Source organism: Myodes glareolus, chromosome 22 (assembly GCF_982192425.1).
Source record: "Myodes glareolus chromosome 22, mMyoGla1.1, whole genome shotgun sequence".
NCBI classification, from domain to species: Eukaryota; Metazoa; Chordata; class Mammalia; order Rodentia; family Cricetidae; genus Myodes; species Myodes glareolus.
Genome location: NC_142047.1, coordinates 44,996,079 through 45,019,044, shown reverse-complemented (window position 1 = coordinate 45,019,044; position 22,966 = coordinate 44,996,079). Strand labels below are relative to the sequence as shown.

The window sequence follows — 22,966 nt, the reverse complement described above, 5'->3', positions numbered from 1 at the left end:
AGGGCTGGCTACATTCTGCTGTAATGGAGAGTACCTTCTTTAGTCTATACATTTCCCAGGAATTGGGCCACTCGTGTAACATTTTAGAAGCTTGAACACACCCAAAGCCACCTAAAGAGCAAATGTCAGGACTGGAATCTCAACTGAGGACTACGGCAAGTGTCTGCGACCAAAGCAGCACTGTCTTTGGATTATCCCTGTGATCCGTTTCCTTTTGTTCACATCCAGGGCGCTTCCCACTCCCCCTTTGCACCTGGGAGCCTGGAAAATTCTGTGACAAGATTGTTGGCAAGGGGAAGTTCATTTTCTCTCCCTTCTCTCTCCAAACTGCTGATCTTGGCCATTCTTTAATTTTCTCCTCCAAAAATGGAAACTTGAGGAAATTACCTTGGCAGGAAAGTCTTGCTTCCCTCTTCCCCAGCAGCCCAAGTGTTGATGGAGCTGGCAACAGCAATGGAATTGAACTGCAAGAAAGCAAAGAATGCCACTGGCTGAGGGTTAGCCAAAACTTGCTTGTATGTGTAGGGATGGCAGAGGACCCAGCATGGAAAAATCCTCCATACCCATACGCGTTGAGCATGTCTTGTGTGTTCAACACCATCCTGGGCTCTCCCTGTAGGTTGAGTTCTGGGTTTATTTTTTATTATTCTCATATTTTCAGATGAGAAAAGCTTCAAAGGGTTGATCTAACTTGGTTTGAATAATGGAGGGAAAACACACAGCTGCCCACGGCACTTGACTTGGGACAACGAATAGCTAACATCTTTGAAGGCTGCCCAACTGTCTGCTTCTCATTCAACCTTCTTGCCATAATTTCTCATCTTAAGTGGTTCAATTCAACAGTAATGCCATCAACCAGTTCCTAGGCCTCAATATATTTAAGGTTGAGCTCTCTGATATGCAGCCCTCTAGCTTAAGACTCATATTTGAAGGGCTACTATTTTGAGTCCAAGAGGTAGCCTGGGACCATTGAAAGCCGAAAGTTCAACCCATATGCTAAAGCAGACAATGGCCAATCTTTTGGACCTGCTTTCAGGAAGGAGCTTGGGCTAAGTGGTAAAGGTTGCATAGGAATCTTAAAGGTGCCCCCAAATATATGACGGTGTTCCCAAAAGACATAGTAATGAAATCAATACTGTGCTGTTCGGATGGCCAGATGGCACAACACACTTGGCAACAGTGGTGTGCGGAAGTCAGCTTAAACTGGTTTGCATGATCCGCTTGCCAAGTTTTCAGGAATTTTGCAAGCTGATCACTAAACAGCCAGTGTTTAAAGTAAACTTATACAGAATTGCATATACATATGTTACATTGGAATGCAATAAATAGAGTCTGCAAAGATCGCTCAGTCAGGTGCTGCAAGAGATGGTACTGTCAGGATGGTGCTTGCTGGGCAAGCGTGAGGCCCTTGATTCCATCACAAGAACCCACATAAAAAGGCAGAAGTGGTGATGTGTGATTGTAATCGAAAGGCTAGGGAGCCAGAGACAGGACGGTTCGTAGGGCTTTGGGGCCAGCTAGACCAGCTGAATCCTAAGTTCCAGAGTGGCAGACGCCCTGTCTTTGACAAAAGGCAGACAGCTTCGTGAAAATGCAGCCAGTCTTCAGGCTGATCTCCAGCCTCCACGGCACACACCTATGAACAGGTGACACACGTGCACATGCAAACACAAAACATGATAAGCAGCGGCATCATTGCTTCCTATTTAATTTGCTAGATTTTACTATGTGAGTCCTCGTGGCTATTAATATCCATGTATCTGTATGGTGGAAGTACTTGATATCAATCTGATATTGCCATTTCTCTCCAATTTGTCTGTTAGTAATGCGACATTAGTCATAGGGAGAATATTTACACAACAGAAAATGGCAAACACTAATAATAAGAATGTTTAGATCTCAGGAAGGCTGGTTGTTAAGTAATTATCAATTACCAGGACATCATCTCTGAGAGGTAAGAAGGAACCAGATATTAAAAAATATTAAAAATGTTTCTGAGAGCTCAGACTGGAACTCGTAGGGAACTGGCTTTCATAGCAGTTCATGAAAAGGGCAGAACTTAAGGAATGTACCAGATTCTAGCCTTTTCCTGGCAAGTACCATCCCAGGCATTACAGGTAAGGGTCCGGGGCAGTTAAAGTGAGGAGCACAGGAAACACTCCAAAATGACGTATTATCACCCACCCAATGCCACCAGCTTTTCCTTATCAGATGGAGCCTTGACACAGTGCATCAAGGGGAGCAAGGCACACGGAGGGAGTTTCTCAGTCTTCATCTGTACTTAGTCCACCCACATTTCTAGGCATTGTTTCTAGGAAGCCAGGACTCTGCTGGTCCTGTTGTACTTCCTTAGAACCAGACACAGGGAGAAGAATCCCCAACTCTCATGGCAAAAATTATGAAGAAGCTGGCCCACTGTGGGAGGCACTATCCTTAAGTAGGTGGTCCTGAACTGTTTAAGAAAGCTAAGCACAAACCCAGCGTGAGCAAGCCAGAGAACATGTGAGAAAGTTGCGTTCCACTTTGGTTCCTGCCTGCATGGGCCTGCCTTGAGTTCCTGCCCTAGCTTCGCTCATGATACACCGTGACCTGGACATTTCAGCCAAAGAGACCCTTCTCTTCGCAATTGCTTTGGGTATTTTATCGCAGCTAGGATAGAAAGTTCTTTTCTTTCTGAAAGAACTCTTCCAAAAAGTTCGGTTTTCTAGAACCATCTTGAAAACGCTTGGATTTTAAACAGCCCTAATGTCTGCCCCAGGACTGTAAGCAGTAAGCCACATCCAGGAGTGGCAAAGAGGAGCTCACTGGTTTGAAGGTGATCTCCTACCCCCTGCATTACCTCAGTTCCTGTGTCTTGGGCCACGTTTCTTCTACAACGTCATTCTGACTGTTGGAACTCCCATCCGTTTTGAACCTGGGCAGAATTTCCCACGTGCCCTCAAAGTCCTTGAGACAGCTGAGGCTCACACTCTCCTGCCTTCCTAGTGAGTGAGGATGAGGGGGATGAGGAAGCCAGACTTCAGAGACCAGCAGACTCAGACATGGGCCGTCTGACTTGGTCAGTTTACATCCTCTGTTTCCTCACGTACACGCTGGAGAGTCTGGCCTCTGCCTCGCTGGGTGGGTGGGGAGAATCACACTGGGAAATCCTTCTCCGGCAGTGTATGCAGCTCCTAGACCTAGCAAGCCCACTGCGCCTTCACTGCTATTTTTTTTTGTTTGTTTTATTGTGAAAGAGGGGTGGTCAAAAGCTCTAAGAAATGGAGTGCCCTCCACCAGGGAAGGCACACACGGCATCATTGTATTCTCCTTGTGGCTTTGCTAAGCCCATTCATGGAAGTAGAGAAAAGAATGAGAAAGCCCCCTGCCTTCCTTGGAAGCTGTGGAACTGCTGGGAATAGGCTAGCTTCTGGGATCTCGGTCCAGGGCAGACTTGGGGGTGTCAGTGAACAGGCGCTGGGTGACTGAGCAGACTAGACTGTGGACGCAGTATGTCAGTGCAAATCTTTGACAAAAGAACCTCCTAAGCACAAGTTAACTCCAAGTCCTATGCCTGAGCTGCACCCCAAATGAGTTTTCTATATTGAGAGAAAGATAAAGTTCCAGGGGTAGCCAAGATGGGCAGAATGACTTACCCAGGGCAGCCAGTACTTCCTAGCGTCCTTAATGTAGGATGCCTACAATGGCTGTCTGGATGGGGTGGGTGAATCTCTTTATCAGCACTTCCAAGACAAGAAATTTGCATTTTACATTACAAAAAGTTTCTGAACTATATCTACCTGTAGGGTCTGAATCTATCAAAGCAGACAAACACAGTTAGCTTGGAACAGGCTTGGCCTGGGCACCTTCTCAGGAGCTACAAGGTGACCTACATTAGCCTCCATCTTCTGGGCAGACAAAATGGAACCCAAAGAGATTGTTTTCAGGGGAATGCCAATCTGAAATGGAGGTCTCCACACTGAGGATGTGGCCAGTGTCATTGAAGCTGAGTTTTGCTGGCTGTGCCTAGCGTTTGTCAGAGAACCAGTCTGCTTTCACACACAAAGTAATAAGTATCGTGTGTGTGTGTGTGTGTGTGTGTGTGTGTGTGGTGTGTTTGGTGTGTGTGCTGTTGCGCATGCCCTGTTCCTGTGCACGTGTGGGCTAGAGGTCAAATACAAGTATCGCCCTCTATCGCTCTCCACCTGACTTTTAGAAACTGTTTTTTACTGGATCTAGAGTTTGCTGTTTCAGTGATACCAGCTGACCATTGGTCCCTGGGATCCACCTGTCTTTACCCACTGTGTGCCAGTGCTGGGGTTCCAGGAATATGCTGCCATTCCTGTTTTTTTTTTTAACCTGGGTCCTGGGAAATCTAAATTCAGGCCCCCATGCTTGCACAACAAGCCCTTTACACGCCCACAGTAACTCTCTTTAGCTTTCTTAAAATGCAGAAGGTTACATTGCAAAGTAGACCCGACACAGCCTGGAACAGAACTGAGGTCTATCATTCTGACCTCAGCTCTGTTTATTCAGCCAGAATTTGAGGTTCTCTGTCACACTGACCTCTGCTCCGTGTGCTCAAAGCCCTCGGAGCTCTTTGTCCCATGCCCGGCATGCCATAGCTGCACTGTAAGTGACACTCCCTCAGCTCTTTTCATTCTTCATCATCAGTTATTGAACTAGATCATAACCGTGGCCAGAGCCCCAGTATGCTGCTTGTATTAATTCACTTAATCTTTGCGTAGGATATACTGTTCTACCCAGGCTTCACAGACGTTCCTCTTCAGAGAAGAACTCCAGGCTGAGACTAGAGTTGGGTGTACATGGTTATTTCTTTTCTAAAAAAAGAATAATACAATACTTGTGTAACGTGAAGGGGGCCTGCTTGTTGGGGTTTCTGTCCCACCTGGTACCCCCACAGGCGGCAAGCCCCAAAGAAAATCACACAGAGCTCTCTATAAGTTATAAAGCTGATTGGCCCATTAGCTCAGTCTTCTTATGTGCTCTTGTAGCTTATATTAACCCATTATTCTTATCTATGTTAGCCACATGGCTCCATACCTTACACAGATGGTCAGATTACATCCTGCCTCTTCGGTGGTCTGTGCAGGAGTGCGGAGGGAGCTTCCTGCTTCCCAGAATACTCCCCGTTCTCTTTGCTCCACCTCTACTCCCTCTCTGGTTTTCCCACCTGTACTTCCTGCCTGGCCAATCAGCATTTATTTAAAACATGATTGACAGAATACAGACAATTTTGCCTGGCCAATCAGCATTTATTTAAAACATGATTGACAGAATACAGACAATTCTCCCACATACTTGCTACATCGCAGAGGTGTTCACTGGTAACTGGTGGCTATCCTTATCTAAAGAGACTTTGGGAATGCAATCAAGAAGGTGTGACCCAGGGTTCTCAGACTCTCAACCTGCCCCCATCCCTGGCAATGCTCCATCATCTTCTCATGGGTCTGTTACGTGGTGGGCAAGCATTGGAGGATATTTACTCCTTCTGGAAGTTCATAGGAAAGCCCTGAGACAGACCGACCCATGTTCTATGGCCGCATTAGAATAATATGCGTTTGGGGTCTGGATAAGTGGTTTGGAAGTTGAAAGTACTTGCGACACAACCCTGACTGCTCTGAGTTCTGGTCCCCAGAACCCAAGAAAAAGACCATATGCAGTAGTACAGGAGTCAGTTGCTCTCGTTTCTGTTGGAAATGGGAGGCAGAGACAGGAGAATCCAGAACCTTGTGGGCATCTAGGCTAGCTTGTGCAGCTATGCAAAGAGCCTGTCTCAAACAAGGCAGAGAGGGAGGAGCCACACTTAAGGTTGACCTCTCACCTTCACACAGGCACATGCCTGCACTCCCACACATGAACATGCAGACACATATACAAGCCCCAAACGAATTGAAATATATAAGAATATTATATAAGCCTCTCCCATGTTAAGGCCTTCTAAGAAAGCCACAGACTAATAAATGGTCTGGACAATGTCGTGGTAGAGTCCTATTTTATAGAATTGTTCTTAAAATGACCAATACATTCCCAGGTTGAAGATTAGTGAGACACACACATACACACACACAAAACTCACAAACATGAATATCTATACACTTACATGCACAAGCTGGTATAATGGTTAATCTCAATTGTCGCCTTGATGATATCTCAAATCCCCTGGGGAAACTGCTAGGCCTGGCTGTGCAAGATTCTCTCGACTGTGTTAACAGAGGTGGGAAGGTCTTCCCACAGGTAGTGCCACCATTTCCTTACCTGAGATCCTGGACTATGTAACTAAAGGAAGCTGAGCGGCAGCAAGCATCTATAATTCCATCAAACGTGGTCACGGGTGTGATGTAACTTGCTGCCTTCACTTCCCAGCCATGATGGCCTTCATTTTGAACTGTGAGTCAGAACAGGCCCCTTCTCCTTGAACTTGCTTGCGTTGGGATATTTTATCAGTGCAACAGGGAAAGGAATCAAGACAGCTGGTTTTACCTCATTAGGTTTAAGCTTCTTTTGTCTCCGAGCCTGAGATCTGAGTAATTCATAGCACAATTGGATTTTATAGTTTGTTTATGTTGATTCTGATTGCAGAATAAATGACTACCTGAAATATATTTTTAAAAATCTAATGAAAAACCGGGCATCAATCAAGACCATCTATGGATAATGACTTGAAACATCTATACTTAGAAATACATGTGGTATTTAGGAGCAGATCTAAAAAGACTTATGTAATGTGTTTTAATCAAATCTTGAAGAGAAATTGACCAATAAATCAAATCTCGCAAAGAAATTGACCAATAAATCAAATTTGGAGAGAAAGTGACAGATAAATCAAGGCTAAAAAAGAAAACAGCCTGTATATCAAGCCATGATATGTTTATTAAAGCAGCTGATTGTGTTATAGCAGCTGATTGCATTTGGGATGTGTGTGTGTGTGTGTGTGTGTGTGTGTGTGTGTGTGTGTGTGTGAACCTTTTTCTTTGTTCTGCCCAAGTATTAAGAAAGCATTTAGGGAGAGAAAAAGAATCTAATGTTGTATAAGTCTTTGAATCATCTACTTCTGGGCCTCTCTTTCCCTATTTCTTCTCTCTCTCTCTCTCTCTCTCTCTCTCTCTCTCTCTCTCTCTCTCTCTCTCTCTCTCTTTCTCTCTCTCTCTTTCCTCTCTCTCTCTCTCTCTCTCTTCTCTCTTCTCTCTTTCTCTCTCTCTTTCCTCTCTCTCTCTCTCTCTCTCTCTCTCTCTCTCTCTCTCACACACACACACACACACACACACACACACACACACACACCATTTTAAACCAGAATATATGATGTGGTTGCAATGAAAGAGGTAGGGGAGAGGGCTGGTCGTAGACATGCACAACCCTAGACTCACTTTCATGTCATTTCTGGGATTCCTAAAATCACGTAGCTTCCCTCACAAAGCCTTCTTGTAACACAGGTTTTTTTTTTTTTTTTTTAGACCCCAGCCATAGAACTTTTATAAAGTCTCATGGGGCATCCAGGTAAATTAATATCACAAAAGAACTAGCTTCAGTAGGCCTTAACATTAATAGTTTGGGATTTCCCACAGAGGTGTGTGCGAAAGTATTTCTAAGATAAACGATACCATATGTATACCTGGGTGTCTAAACTTGAATGCACTCATCAGCCTGGCATAAACATTAGCTAAATATTGAGATGAACCCTAGTGGGCTTATGAGGTGTGTATGTAGCTGAATGAATGCGTATAATATATATGTATGTGCTCATAGGTTACGTGTGCAGGCTATATGTAAGAGAGTATATATGGGTAGGGCTGTATGTATGTATATAGGGATAAATGGGCATATGTGTTCAGGAGCAGAGACTGCATCCTTCGATTCCTGTGTGTCCTGTTTTCACTTGTAATACTAGACACAAGTTACTTCAGAGAGGAACTTCCCAAGAAGCCTCTTCTTCACTTGTATTGATGTCATGTCGCCACATGAACTAAAATTTTCTACATTATTCTTTGCAAACATGTACTTGTGGCACTTGCCAGTTTGAATGTCCTAATAAATGGCCCCATATTTATATCCTCCTGTATGCAATTTGAAGTTCATGGTTATGGCCATAGAAATCCATCCTGCCTAGCTATATAATTCCAGTAATATGGGCGACTGGTCAGTTGTTGGGTTCAACAATTTAGGTGTCTTTTCTCTCTGGTCTACACACAAAAACCTGTGGCAAGTGCATAAGGCAACGTCTCTACTTCACAGAGAGAAAAACTGAGGCAGAAAAAGAAAGTAACTTGCCCTAGGTCCCTCAGCATCTGGTAACCACAGAAGATAAGGTCTGGAGGGTGTGCTTCTTGCTGAAATCCTTGTCACTTCCCGTGTCCAGTCGCATGCACTGCTTGCTAAACTTCGACTGTGCTGGCCTAAGTCTTCACAGAGAGCAATAGCTACTTACCTTGCTCTTGAGCAAAGGGTGCCTGAAGTCAGCCATGAAATGAAGGAGAAATTTGATGTCCAACTCCACCCTTCTAAGAGCTACATCCAGTGACCCATGTCCTGATGTCAACCAAGCGACTTGGCTTATCACTATCACCACCTTTATAAACTTTAATTACTTTAATTTGTTGACATTAAAATAAAGACAGGCTAATTTAAGCACTAGAAACCATTGTACTGTCTGGTTTTGTGTGTCAACTAACACAAGCTACAGTCATCAGAGAGGAAGGCGCCTCAGTTGAAGAGATGCCTCCATGAGATTCAGCTGAAAGGCATTTTCTCAATTAGTGATTAGTTAGGGAGGGACCAACCCATTGGCATGGTGCTAACCCTGGGCTGGTGGTCCTGGGTCCTGTAAGAAAGAAGGCTGAGCAAGCTAGGGAAAGCAAACCAGTAAGCAGCTCCCCTCCATGGCCTCTGCATCAGCTCCTGCCTCCAGGATCCTGGACTGTTTGAGTTCCTGTCCTGACTTCCTTCAGTGATAAGCAGGAATGTGGAAGTGTAAATCAAAGAAACCGTTTCCTTTCCAACTTGCTTTACGGTCATAGTGTTTCACCACAGCAATAGAAACCCTAAGACAACCATATTATTGCTGTTATTATTATTATTTAATTCTTAAATGCTGAAAGCTCCTAGCTTTTCTTCCACCCCCTGACACCCCACTCCAATAGAAAACGGCATTCGTCATGGTCCCTTACTGAAAAGCTCATTCCTTAAGCATAGTTTTAGGAGTAAGTCCAGACAGTTTTCTCAGTGATTCTGATTCAAAATAAGACGAGTTATTTCTTGATATAAACAAAGAATTAGGTACATAAAAATAGGATTTGTGATGGAGAACTTCAGTCAATCACATTCTGCTTAGGATGTGTCCCCCTGGGGCCACACAAAACAAATAAAAGATCCATGTGTGCTTGCCGCTTCCTCCCTTTTGCCCCCTGCATCCCCTGATCACTGAAACCCTGGTTTTGTAAATTTTCCTCTCTTCTGTTTATTAAAGTTAAATCTTTTATATTAAGCTAGTTTGGTTAATTTTTAACTACCGATCTACCACACCCTTCAGATTTGTTAAATGCTGATGAGGATGTGGGGAAAGAGCTTCCTGCCTGGTTGCCCCGCCTATACTTCCTGCCTGGCTACTGGCCAATCAGCATTTATTATTATTAAAATACAAGTAACAGGGTACAGACCATTGTCCCACAGCATACATGTCTGCAATGCTTTCTTTCATGATGATAATGGACTAATTCTCTGAACCTGTAAGCCAACCCCAATTAAATGTTTTCCTTTATATGAGTTACTGTGGTCATAGTGTCTCTTCTGAACTAAATCACTAACAGTGAGTGGCATCATGCCATGATGTAAATACAGTAAAACGGAGGAAGTTACCTGAGCATCAATATTTACCTTTCTCTGCTTCCTGACTGTGGGTGCAGCCTCATGCTGCTGCTGCATCATGTACCCCATGCCACGAAGGACCATGCACACAGATCTTCCACAAATTTGACTTGTTAGGCTGGTGAAGCCCAAATCTGTCCTGGCATTTGGGGGTAGTTTTTGTAATGCCCATTCTGTTCTTTCTCCTGCCAGTTTGCTTTTCTCTTCCTCCTGTCATTTAAGGGCGGAATTTAAAGCCTTAGAGGGAAGACTAGGAAAATATCTTTTTAATATTCTGAGAGTTTTGAAGGAAAGCAAACAGAGGGCATGCATGTTAAGTGGCCCCTTGGGGAGCAGTGCAGGACTGTGGACTGATCTGAGGGAGCCAGAAGTCCCTGGCCTAAGATGGTTTGAATCTGTACAGAACAAAGGGCCTTTGTGAGGCTCATCTCTGCTAGGGCAGGATATAGAAACGACTGGGAGAGTATCAGCCCCCAATGTGATAGGTTAGCACCTAGTTCTGTGGTCTCACGTGGGCTATTTTAAAAGACACAATAACTATATCTGAACAAACATAAATGCAAATATAACTAATACACAGCATTTATACAAGAAATGAAATTGGATTTTAGTAATTTTTCTTTACTTTGATGTTGACTTCTTTTCATTGACAAAACGAAATAATGGACTATCACTGAGAAAAGTAAGATTTGAAATGACTCCAAATCCCTTCTTGTCTGAATAGGGACTCTCTGATGGGACTTTCTTCTGCGGCAGAATATTCTAGGCCCGTGCTTCTAAATGCAAACCCTTCCAGAGCTCTGGAGGTTCAGCACCTGAAGTACAGCTAGGGCAAAAGAGGAACTGAATGCCAGCCTGAATATTATCTTAATGGATTTAAGATTTAATACCCATATTCAGTTAGTTCCAACTAAATTAAGTACAACCACTTTTAAACCACGCCTTTTTTCCCCCAAGATTGACTGGTGTGCATGTGCACACTCGGCTCTTGTTCATCTGCTTTTTGGTTTTGTTTTCAATATTAGGGATTGAAGTTAGAACCTTACACATGTTGCTAGGCCATGGCTTTACACCCGACCTGTATTCCTAGCCCTTGGTGTCTGCTTCTCAAGTATTAACTTATAAACTTTGTTCATCTTTTAGTTCAACATTTTTTGCTCTTGGCTCACTGTCTGGATACAGAGAAAAATGGAGCCTGGAAATTGCCCATCTATAAACCTAGCACTGGAATATGTCTGGTGGAACACTGTATAGCATAATCAAGAAGACGGGTAGTCAAGCTGTGAAACATTCCTGAGTGCCTGTCTTTTTTCTTTTCCTGCATAAAGGAAAACTATAAAAAATGGACGAAGGAGACTTTAAGCAGATCAGAAGGTGTCCACCTTGAGAACATCCAATCATTTTCTGAGCACCATTTGACACTAGCCTTAAGCATTTATGTCAGATACACAAAGCCTTCAGTGGCAATATCATTTCCCTCCTGGACATGAGACAAACCAGACTCAAAAAGGTGGCTCAAGAGTGCCACATCACCTGCATGCTACAGGACCGGAGCTGGACCCCAGTTCCTGGTGGCTCCAAACTCTGTCCTCTCTCTACTGTGCCTGCCTTTAAGATGTTGGAGGGTAATGTCAGCAGATGCAGGTGGTCCTGGGCAGGGTCAAAGTCTGTCTTTCATCCTTCTAAATGCCTGGGAAGAACCTGCTTATGTGATACCAGCCCCCTGAAAAACTGTCTAGTGGAATACAACGTGTACATGGTTTTCCTCTTTAAAAAGTTAAACATTCCACTTACTTTCATTGTCTCTTAAGCTGAGAAAGTGATGGGGTAAGAAACGCAACTGAATGGACACATCCAGAATACAGCCGTACCACTCAGTGCCGGCATTTCTTGTCTATCACAAGACCGGATTGGCTGGCTTGGAGCAGATAGGCTGCCTAGAGACTTCCTTATTAGAAATCAGCTACCTTGAAACTCCTTTGTTCAAGTGTATCTTGTCTATCTCGGTGGACTTGCCGTGGTCCCCGAAGATTGGCCAAGGCCACCCAAAGGGGAAGGAAGCTCGCCCCTCCCAGCCCAGGAAGCTCAGTTTGTCGCCAGAGCCCGGGGCCCCAGAAAGTCTGTGCTTGCAAGATCCTTCAGGCTGGGCCAGCTTTGCTAAGGTCATCAGATCTGCTTCTATATGGGAGCATGGTTGAGGTTGGAGGGGAAGGAAGAACAGTTCCCCCTTCTCTGGATGCTTCCCTTTGTTATCCAGGGCCTTGAGAGGTCTGTGTGGGTGGGGAGCCATGGCTTGGAATCCTGTGCCTGGCCTGGTGCCTCAAGCCCCTAACAACAGATTTGCTTCTGAGGCACTTGGCTGGAAGTTGCCCTTGACCCTACCTAATCCCACAGGCACTCACTCACTGTGCAGCCAGTTCCAAAAATAGCATACACTAGGGGGCCTCCGAGGCACCAGGCCCATCTAGGGTGGTGGCCTTCAGGCCCCAGAAGCGCCTTCCTGTTTGCCTTTGCTTCTGCTCACTCTTCCTTGCTACCATTTGCTCCTCCCCCTTCGGGGCCATATCTGTGCAGTTTGCTTCCCAGAGTCCGAGTCCCATGTCCTTGGCCATTTCCGGGTTCATTCCCGCTGGAAGAGCTTGTCACCGACGACTGCGGTGCCTGGAGACAGGAGTGACAGAAAGAATCGGCCTAGCTTGCTCCCCAAACTACACGTCCTCTTTAGCCGTTTCAAACCCAGGCAGCTAAGTTGACAGCAGGGACTCCGGTAGAAAGATCTGGATCAGAGCCGGACTACTCACCAGCTCTACGGTCTCATACACCTCACTTCATGTTCCATGCCTCCGTTTCTTCCCTCACGCAAAGAAGAACAACCTTCCTGTAAGAATAATGTACAGTAGTCTCCACCGGAGCCTGGCAGACTCCATCATGGACCTGCACCCCAGTCTCTCCTAGGAGAGAGTTATTGAGATGATGATGATGATGATGATGATGATGATGATGATGAGAGAAAGAGAGAGAGAGAGAGAGAGAGAGAGAGAGAGAGAGAGCCATTCAAGTTCTGATGATTTACCCCTGATCCAGAAGGGATCAGTGCTGTCAATGCGGTCCAGCTGCTGGGATGATGAGAGAAGGTAGCAACTCCCTTGTGGTGATAGGAAAATAAAAATGGAGCATTGGTAGAGGGAATGGTGGCCGTGATAGCGGTGGCTAGAGTCAGAGTTTAGCCCCGGTGTAACAATAATGGTGTCTTGGACAATAATAATAACAGCAGCAACAGCACCACTATTGGTGATAATACAGTGCTAAGGGTGGTAGTCATAGTAAGGGTAGCCACAGGAGTAGCAGCAAGACTAGGGAGCTCTGACTATGCTCTGTAGCAGATGCTGCTCAGCCCTTCGTTCTTTGTCTCGTTCGACATCCACAAGATCACTCCTCAGCCTCAGTGGTACCCCTTGAGAAGCAGGCAGTCCCTTGACAGCTCTCAGCGAGCTCACAGTGGGATGCAGGCTGTTCCTATTGCCATGTTTTCCCCATCATGGTAGACATATCCCACAGACCATGAGCAAAAACCTGTCTTTTCTCCCTTAAATTACTTGTATCAGATCTTTGGTCATAGCAAAGGTAACTGGCGCAGAGGCACTGAGTAGATGCAGCCATCTTACCCCTAGACACACTGAATTAGTTTATCTTATGACAAATTCGATACAAGACAATCATCTCGTTGTGTTTAGCTTATCAGAAGGATTCATTTCCTATAACTAGGATAGTCAAGTAAAGCGGCACATTGCTGTCTTATATCTTTATTTACTGCTAAACACAATGAATGTGCTTTTGTCTGTGGTTATTTTTATTCTCCCTTCTACGGACGCTCTCTCCTTCCTTCACTGTTTAGAAATTCAGGATTCTTGATGATTTCCCATAACTCTTTATATAGATTGCATTTACCCTGTGTTCCAGTCATAACAAAGTGCCCTTCACGTTGATCTCTTGCCTTTTGACTCTACTTATATTTTAACATGTATGCTGTTTAGTTTGTTAATGAGGTGTATTTGAGGGAAATATTTTTCTCTGGGTGCTGCACTTAGAACGGTTTTCCTGGTATACACATTAATTCTTCATCCATACTATCTCCACATAAGTTATTTTTTAAATTGTGTTTATCGTTTTAATTTCAGGGAGAATGGGCCGTGCCAAGGAGGCCACGGAGAGTGAGAGAAGAACTTTGGGAAGTTGGTTCTGGTATTGAACTCAAGGCATCAGGCTCGGGGCAAGTCTTTATACCCACAAAGCCATCTCACCAGCCCTGGATTATTTTTATATCCAGCTTCTAGATCATCAACACATTTATAATTTACTTTCATATGTAGTATGAGAAGCTAAACTTGATTTTTAAAATAAATCTTGAGTTTGCTAAGAGTCTAAAAACCTACCTTTTTTCTATGGTTGTGGCAAATCTTTATTTTGCCCTAATTTTACACACACACACACACCTGTTTCAAGCATGCCCCCACTTCACTGATGTATGTTTGCATTGATTCTCATAGTAATATATTGTTCTGTAGCTGCAGATTTATGAGAATTTTTTGTACCTGTTAGAGCAACTGTCTTTAACTTTTGCTTTCCCAATTTATAGTAAGGGTCTGAGGTAGCCCAGTTGGTAGAGTGCTTAACCAGCCTGCACGAAGCCCTGGGTTTGATGCCCAGTGCCACATAAAGAGGGTGTGGTAATGCTTGTCTGCAATCCCAGTACTTCCTGGAGTCAGGACATTAGGAGTTCAAGGTCATCATTGCTTATAGTAAATTCGAGGTTAACTTGAGATAGAAAAGACTCTCTCTCATAAAATTCATAGGTAAATTCAGGTACATAGACAAGAACTATAGATAGGTAAATAGGTAGATAGGTAGATAGATAGATAGATAGATAGATAGATAGATAGATAGATGATAGAAATTACGCAGATACATAAATGGCAAATAAACAGATTGATGATGAACATCATCAGTAAGTGTAGATGATAAATGATACACAGAATGGAGATACATAAACAGGCAGATGGACAGACAGAAGCATAGCTGACACATGGACAGACTTTCACTTTTCTTCCCTCAACACAGTTTGCAGACTGGAATGCACACTTGCTAGCTAAAATGACAGATCACACATTTGCGAGCCAGAATGACAGGATGTAAATTCAGTTTGTGAGCTGGAGGCCTGAGACCCTGGCTGCTCCTCTGTGAAATGGGGTGAAAGGGTATATCATAACGCATGGACACTGTAGGGTCCTCTATCAGACCAGGAGATCAAGGCAGAATTACAGCAAGTGCTCAGCCAATCGTCAGGGCCATTCTGAGGTTCCCGAGTTTCACATTCCTTCCCTGACCTCATCTGGTGGGTGAAGAGATGCCAGCTGTCTCTGGCACCCAGGGCACCTGGGTTTGAATTCTGCTGCTTGGACATTTCAAGGCAGCAGATCCCATGGCATCCCAATGATTTCTAGGAGACATCAGTTCTCAAGTTCAAGTGCACCAAACAGCAACCTGTTTGCATTTGAAAGACTGATGCGCTCAAAGCAAAAGAGGATGGAAGCCAGAGTAGTCTACTTCCATGGCCAGGTTTGGTGGGGAACAGAAGAATTCCAGCTTCTAAAAGTTTATAGACTCTGCGTGGGCCAAACTTCTGGGAAGAGTGTGTTGACCACTCCGGATCCCCGCTTACTACATTGGGTTGTGGAAGGCACAGGACCAGGGAGCCCCGCCCGTCCCCACCCATCATCTCTCTTTCTGTCTCTGTCTCTCCTGTTTACCATCTTCTACTGGCATGCCTGTCTGCTGCTGGCCTGCCTACCTATCTGTCTGTCTGTCTGTCTATCTGCCCTATGCTGGCTACTTTTATGTCAACTTGACACAGACTGGAGTCATTTGAGAGGAAACTTCAACTGAGAAGATTCTCCCACCAAACTGACCAGTAGAAAAGCCTGTGTGCAGGTTTGATGGATGATTGAGAAGGGAGGCTCCAGCCTTTTGTGTGCAGGATGGCGTCGCCCCTAAGCAGGTGGTCCTGAATAGTATGAGAAAGCAGGCTGAGTGAGCCAGTAAACTGCTCTTCCATGGCCTCTGCATCAGTTCCTGCCCTGGGTGTCTGTCCCTGGAGGATGTACTACAATATATAAGATGAAATAAGCCTTCTCCTCTCCAAGTTGATTCTGATCATGATTTTTATTACAGTAACAGAAACCCTGACTACGATTCTTTCAGTTCATCTCCTACCTACCAACCTATCATCCACCTCCCCATCTGTCGTTTGTCTATTCATCTATGTCTGCCTGTCTATCCATTATCTATCATTGATCTATCATCGATCAATCTATTCATCTATCTACCCATCTACCATTTACCCCCTGTCTATCATTTATCTGCCTGACTCTATCATTTGTCTATCTACTTATTCATCACTGATCTATCTACTATCTACTTATACACGCCTTTAATCCCAGCACTCTGGAGGCAGAGGCAGGCAGATCTCTGTGAGTCTGAGGCTAGCCTGGTCTACAAGAGCTAGTTCTAGGACAGCTAGGACTGTTACACAGAGAAACCCTGTCTTGAAAATACAAAAGGAGAACAACAAAAAATGTGGTTTGTGTCTGTATTGCCAAGATTAGAGAGGAGGAATGGGACAGAGACCGAGGCACCCCAGGGCCTGACTGGCCTCCAATCTAGCCAAAATGGCAAGTTCCGAGTTCAGTGAGGGACATTGTCTCATCAAATAAGCCAGACAGAAGTAGGTGACACCTTATCACTCTGTCCGGCCTCTGTACAGGAATACATGGACGTGCCCATGGGCACATATTTGCACACGCATGCAGATTAAAAGAAACATAAAAGCAGACAACTCTCGCAGTGACAAAAGCCACACTCCTTGGAGAACTGGAAAAGTAATTCTCTGGCTAATATTCTCGGTCCCTGACTTCAGTCCAATTTTTATACAAAAGGGCCAGAGGAGACAGATAAATAGAGAGAGAAAAGAGAAAAACGAAGATACTAAGTTATCCCAAAGGGCATTCCTGTATTAGTCATCTTATAAAAATTATATCTACCACAGAATATCTATTTTTAGAGGCCAGGAGGTTATGTGAAGCAGTTCAGATGTCGGCAAAGACCCACAGGCCAGCTCCCAGCAATGATATTGGATATTTGGGTATTCGTTTGCTTTATTTTAACTGTGCATGGCTGGTACTGACCACACGGGCATGCTGGCCACTTGGAGGTGGTGTGACAGGGCCTGTCTGTTTCTTCAAAGATGTTTGAGGCTCTAAGTCAGTCTTTTGTGTTATTTTTGTCTATTTTCTAGGCCTGGTACTACACACATACATTTGTGTGTGCGTGTACACACACACACACACACACACACACACACAGAGAGAGAGAGAGAGAGAGAGAGAGAGAGAGAGAAGGATGGACAGAGGGAGAGGGAAGGAGGGAGAGAGAGAGAGGGAGGGAGGGAGGGAGGGAGGAAGAGGGTGGGGGAGAGAGAGTGAAAGAATGCTTGTTTAATTTTATACCTGTGCACTTCCATGCCTTTGAGATGCAGATGCTCTTAACTCTCATACAGTAAGATAAGAGTTTAACTTCAACCACAGGATTGGAGAGATGGCTTAGTGGTTAAATGTATTTGTTGCTTCTGCAGAGGAGCCAGGACTGATTCACAGTGCCTTACATCCCCCTGTAACTCCAGCTCCAGGGGATCAGATCCCCTTTCCTGGCCTTCATGGACATCCACACACTTGTGGTATACATTCATCCTTATATGAACTCATATAAGGAAGTAAAAACAAAAACACATCTCTTTTAATTTTTTTCAAAAGAATTTAACTTCTTGAGTTTTTTTATTTGTTTGCTTGCTTGCTTTCGGTTGGGTTCAGCTGTTGCTATCGATAGGGTATTATGCAAACCAGGCTGGCCTGGAGGAACATGGGAAACGGATCCGCTCATTTCTTTGAATCTGATCCGTACACACAGGCCACTCTTTCTCCGTAGCAAGCCTTGTCTTATTTCTTAGAGACCAGGCCGTGATTACGTCTCTTCTGAGTAGAGGAGACGCAGAGTACGAACAAATCAGCGATGTGGGCGGAAATGAGCCGCCTCTGACACGTGAGCCCTTCTGGGCTACCGAGCAGTGTTTCTCCCTTCCCTCTCTGTCAAAACTCTCCTGCAAGTTGGTTCCTAAAGATCAAATTCTTCTTTGCTTAAAGGGCTCCTCTGGCGGCTGGGGCATTTCTTTGATGCAATGAGGGTACTGGGTAACCGGGAGATGGTAGAAGCTGGGGTTGGAGTGGGGACTGGCCATGTGTCTGTCAGGTTCCCTCCTCATACGGCCATTCTCAGAACAAAGTCGGGGCCTTTTTGCACCCCACCCTCCAGGGAAGTACTTGGAGACTTGTGTGGTTCTGTATGCCTGGAATTCCAACCCTAGAGCGGCTTAGGTAAAAGAATCATGAGCTCAAAACTATGCGGAACAGCATAACAAAATCCTGCCTCGAGCCAAAGAGACAAAAAGCATCTAGTGCTTGGAAAACCAGGCATTGCTAGGTCAAGCTTGCCAGACTTAGCAGAGTGACAAGGAGTCAGGTTCAGTTTGAGCATCCGAACGCAACAGCTGTATTTTGGGTATAAGTAGTTCCCATGCAATGCTGGCATCTGCTTACAATTTCTCTGAATCCCGGATAAGAGCAGGCAACCTGTACTCTGTCTGACAGCCTGGCGTGGAATATCTTCTTCAGTGGTACTCTGCTAGCTCGGAAACCACTCATATGCTTTTCCGGGCCGTAGAACACTTAGGTGTCAGGGTTGAACCTCACGTCTCCTATACCCCCACGGCGCCTGTCTCCTGATGCCTTCCAGAGCCTAAAGATTTCTATTTTAGGAGTACATTCCTGGCTGCTTATAGCGGAAAGAGGCACAGAGGATAGAGGCCGCCTTGCCCTACCTTCTCCCCGTGTTTAATAAATTTCTTGAAAACACGAAAGCCAGGATGCCAACCTGAGCAATGTCCCTGTCAGGGAAGGGTTGTAAATTTTCTACAGCAACAGAAGTTAAATATTCTGTTTTCAGGTGTTCCTCTCACGGCGTGGCCCACATTGGCTTTGAACTCCCGGTCCTCCACCATCAGCCTCTCCAGTACCGGGATTACCACCACACCCTACTCTCCAGTTACTTCACCGGAATGTGGGGTAGAAATAAGCCCCAACCCTGTTCTGAGAATAGCTCCTGATCCCCTTGCCTCTGCCTCCCAAGTCCTGGGATTACAGGTGTGCAGCACCAGGCCTGGCTATCCAGTTACTTGAGCAGAGTGTGGAGCTGGGCGAGACTCGGACGGTTCTGAGAATAGCCTGTGTGGATTTCATCCTCCTGACCCTGCAGACACTTGGCAGAGGCTTGAAAAACTCAGAGCTCGGAGGATGGCGAGTTTACTAAAATCTTGTTGACGAAACGAGGGCCCAGTGTGCCCTGATTTCCCGTCCTCTGATGCTTCCCTCTCTCCTTGCTCGTTTGATTCAAGTGTCTTCTCTAGCCACAGAGAAGTGGCTGAAGGGAAATCAATGACCGTTTCTCCTGAAGTTCGGCCTGTTAGGCATACTGAAGGGAGGAAATGGAATTTTCAAAAACATCATTGAGCCACGATTCACCATTCATCCAATTTGTTAGCACAGTGGAGAAAGTTTGCAAAACTCAGAGAATTAGAACAGAAGCAGCAGACACTCACTGTAGCAGCCACTAGAAAAACCTGGAGACACATTTGGGTCCCTTTTGCTTTACCTATTTCTGCTATGTAAGTAAGTCTACTTCTGTTTCTGGGTACAATGAAACACACTTTATAGGATTAAAGTATTCTTAAATATTTTACCCTGACCTTTTTTTTTCCCCCATCAAACTTACTCTCTGTGCGTTAGACACAAAACTTTAAGTTTTTTTTTTCATAATAAGATGTATGACCTATAGGTATGCCTCAGTTGAAAGAGTACTCATATAGTGTGTGCAAGGCCATGGACAGAGTCGTCAGCACTGCCTCAAACAGGCATGGGGTGCACACCTATCATCCTGGCCTTTGACAGAAGGAGTTTTGAGAATAATCTCAGCCCTACTCTGATGACCTCATATTGTGTAAACCAAAAAGCAGTGCTTTTTTAGGCTAAGCCTTGAACATGAACTCAAGACACAAAGACAGGAGGATCAGAAGTCCAAGGTCATCTCCACATGCCTAGTGAGTTTGAGGTGATCCAGAAAGCAGAAAGATTCTGTCTTAAAAGAAAAATAATAAAAAAAAATGAGGTACCAGCATTTCCCATCAGAAGCTGTATATAACTCTAATATAAATATCAAAATAGCTCCACAACCCAGATTTTTTTTAATGAGACAGTATTACCCATATAAAATTTGTAGAGGACCTCATGAAATGGTCGGTTATAGTGAAAACACAGGCACATTAAACATAGTGCCTTAAATTGATTGTTTTGTACATATGAGATACAAATTAATTTGCAGATTAGACATGGATCCTGTTCTCAAATACTTGGTGATCAGGGCTTAAAAGAAAAAGAAAAAGAAAACAAAAGAAAAGCACCAAGTTGCCTCCGGTTTGAGTGTTTTAGCTAAGGGAAGCTCTACCTGTAATCACATGTGTTTCTTTTCACTCCCTTAAGCTCTATGTTGTACATTTTTTTGTTTTTTTGGTTCCGAGATAGGATATTTCTATGTGCCTCTAACTTGTTCTGATGCAGCCTCATGAGCATCTGGGTTAGAGGGATGTGCCATTACTGGTGGCTGAGTGTGGGGCTCTGAGCCAGAAGTTGCCTTTCCAGGCCCCCAGTGAGATGGGGAAAGACAGTGGAGAAGGCCCTGAGGTAGTGTAGACTGTAGATGAGCGTGGGTCTCTGGGGGCTTTATTACATATAAGTTCTCTGGAAATACACTGTTCTTCCTTTGATTTCTCTTTTTGCATGTATATGGTGTATGCTATGCATGTATGTGTATATGTGTGTTTGTGCGTGTGTATGTATGTAGAGACCAGATGTTGGCGTTGGGTTTCTTCCTCACTCACTTTCTGCTTGTTTGGCTGACACGGGTCTCTTGATGAGCCTGGAGCTCACTGCTTTGACTTCTCTGGCTAGCCAGCTCATCCTGAGATTCCCTACCTGAGTCTCTCAAGAACTACAACGACAGGCTTCCGTGCCTGCCTCTCTATTGTGTGGGTTCTGGAGCTCCAGACTCCAGTCTTCACCTGCACAGCCTCCCCAGCACATGCATTTTTCCTGTCTCAGTTGTCTTATGTGAGACATGTGAGTCTTGAGATGCGTTCTCCAGCTAGAAGAAACACGAAGATTGAAAGAACTTTAAAACAAAACATTTCGAGGTGTCTTAAAGGTTGGGCACTCCATCAATGCGTGTCATTATGAACTTGGGTGGGTCCCACTTGAGGCTGCCATCTGGGGCTTCTTTGATTGGCTCTAGTTCTATAAGAGAAAAGTATTTCTCTTGGTGCTCAGAGAACACAATGTTCATCATCCCTAGTCTGAAATTAACTTAAAACAGCATTTACCAGTACTTAGACTCCATGCCCCCATCAATGCCTTCAGCCAATATTCTTCAAATGTCAGCCCTCCGCTAGATGCTTATACAGATTTTCCTCCATTTAACCTTTACAGCACACCCTCTGAGAGATTATTCAATTATCATAGTTATTACTACAAATGCTTTTTTAAAAAACATTGATTTGGGAATAATTACAGACTCACAAGAAGTTGCTAAAATGGGCCAAGGAGTCTATTTCCCGGAATTTTCCACCGTGGGGGAACTTCTTTCTTTTCTTTCTAGCTAATGTTTTCTATCTCTGTTTGTCTGTCTGCATATTAATGCTTAAGAGAAGTGAGGTTCGGGGCAGCTCTTTGCCAGTTTTCAACCAGGGAGCCGTAGCCACTGGTTCAAACTCAGCTATATCTGAGTTTAAAAGCGCCTACCTGCATTTTCCCAGGGGAAGGTGGCGCTAAGATATGAGAGTTCAGCTGGAGCTTGGAATCTCTGATTCTAGACCAAGCCTTTCCAGCCAGTTTCTAGTTTGCCCGCCTTGGGGCGCGCATGATGGAGTCATCCCCTGAGTCCTTGGAGTTCTACCTTCAACTGGGGGTGGAACTTGGGGTGGCTCATTAGAAAGACAGGTAAAAACAGATTTAGGAAGCCCTGATGGCTCGATTTCCCCAAGGCTATTCAGCAGAGCTGGGGGAGACCGTACAATGCAAAACAGGCGACTCAGAGAAATCCCCACATCTCTGAGAATTAGTGGCTGAAAATGGAGAAACCAAAAGCAGCCATTTTCAGTTTCAGAACCTGGGATCTTTCTATCAATACTGTTCAGAAACATCTCTGTCCGTCCAGAACTCTGACAGAGTCGCAGGCTCTCGGCTAGCGTCCCTTTTTCTTTTTCCTACCTTCAAATTGATATCTCGAAGCCTTAAGTCAAACTGTGTTTTATTAGAACAGGCTATTTGAGATACAGTTTGCCATTACCCAAAGCCAAACCCAGCTGCAGCTCTGCCAAGAACCTACATGCCGAATATAGATTTCAGTATGCAGAGAGAGCCCCGCTTTGCTCAGTTTTGCTTAACTTGGAAGGTTTTGCTGAGTTCCTACCCAAGCGGTAAGGTTTTTTTGTTGGTGTTTTTTGTTTGTTTGCTGTTGTTTTCTGCCAAAAGCAAGATGATTTCCCGGCCACTGGGACAGCCTCTGTTGATCGTGTGGGTGGTTCACAGAAGCGAGAAGCATCCAACCGCAGCAGCTTGGCTTCCTTCTCCAGGCACGCCATGCCAGAAAATCAGACCACTGCTCAGTGGAATCACCCAAGGGAAGGGGCAAACACTGCTGGGAGCTTGGAGTTGAACCTGGCCAAGGAATTAAAGGGGGCAGAGAACACTGTTTGGATATGAGATCCCTGGCAACTTGTTCTGGAGGCTCAGATTTCATTTCAGTTTCAAAGCTCTTGCCTTCTACTCTATTGGTCTCAAAACGATGTGTTACCAGCACCATCTTACGAGAGAGACCCCCTCAGGCA

At 44.7% G+C, this 22,966-nt stretch overlaps 1 protein-coding gene across 2 annotated transcripts in view; it reads left to right on the top strand.

Annotated features, from left to right (window-relative positions):
- Positions 1-22,966, top strand: part of Maf (MAF bZIP transcription factor) — a 349,963-nt gene that overhangs the window by 41,434 nt on the left and 285,563 nt on the right. The window contains exon 3 of one of the 2 annotated variants that reach the window (XM_085681776.2): positions 14,043-14,296. The exons of the other annotated variant lie outside the window; for it this stretch is intronic. The gene's annotated coding sequence lies outside the window, so the exon portion shown is untranslated. Of the gene's footprint in view, positions 1-14,042; positions 14,297-22,966 lie in introns of those variants that run through there. 2 annotated transcript variants of the gene reach the window in all.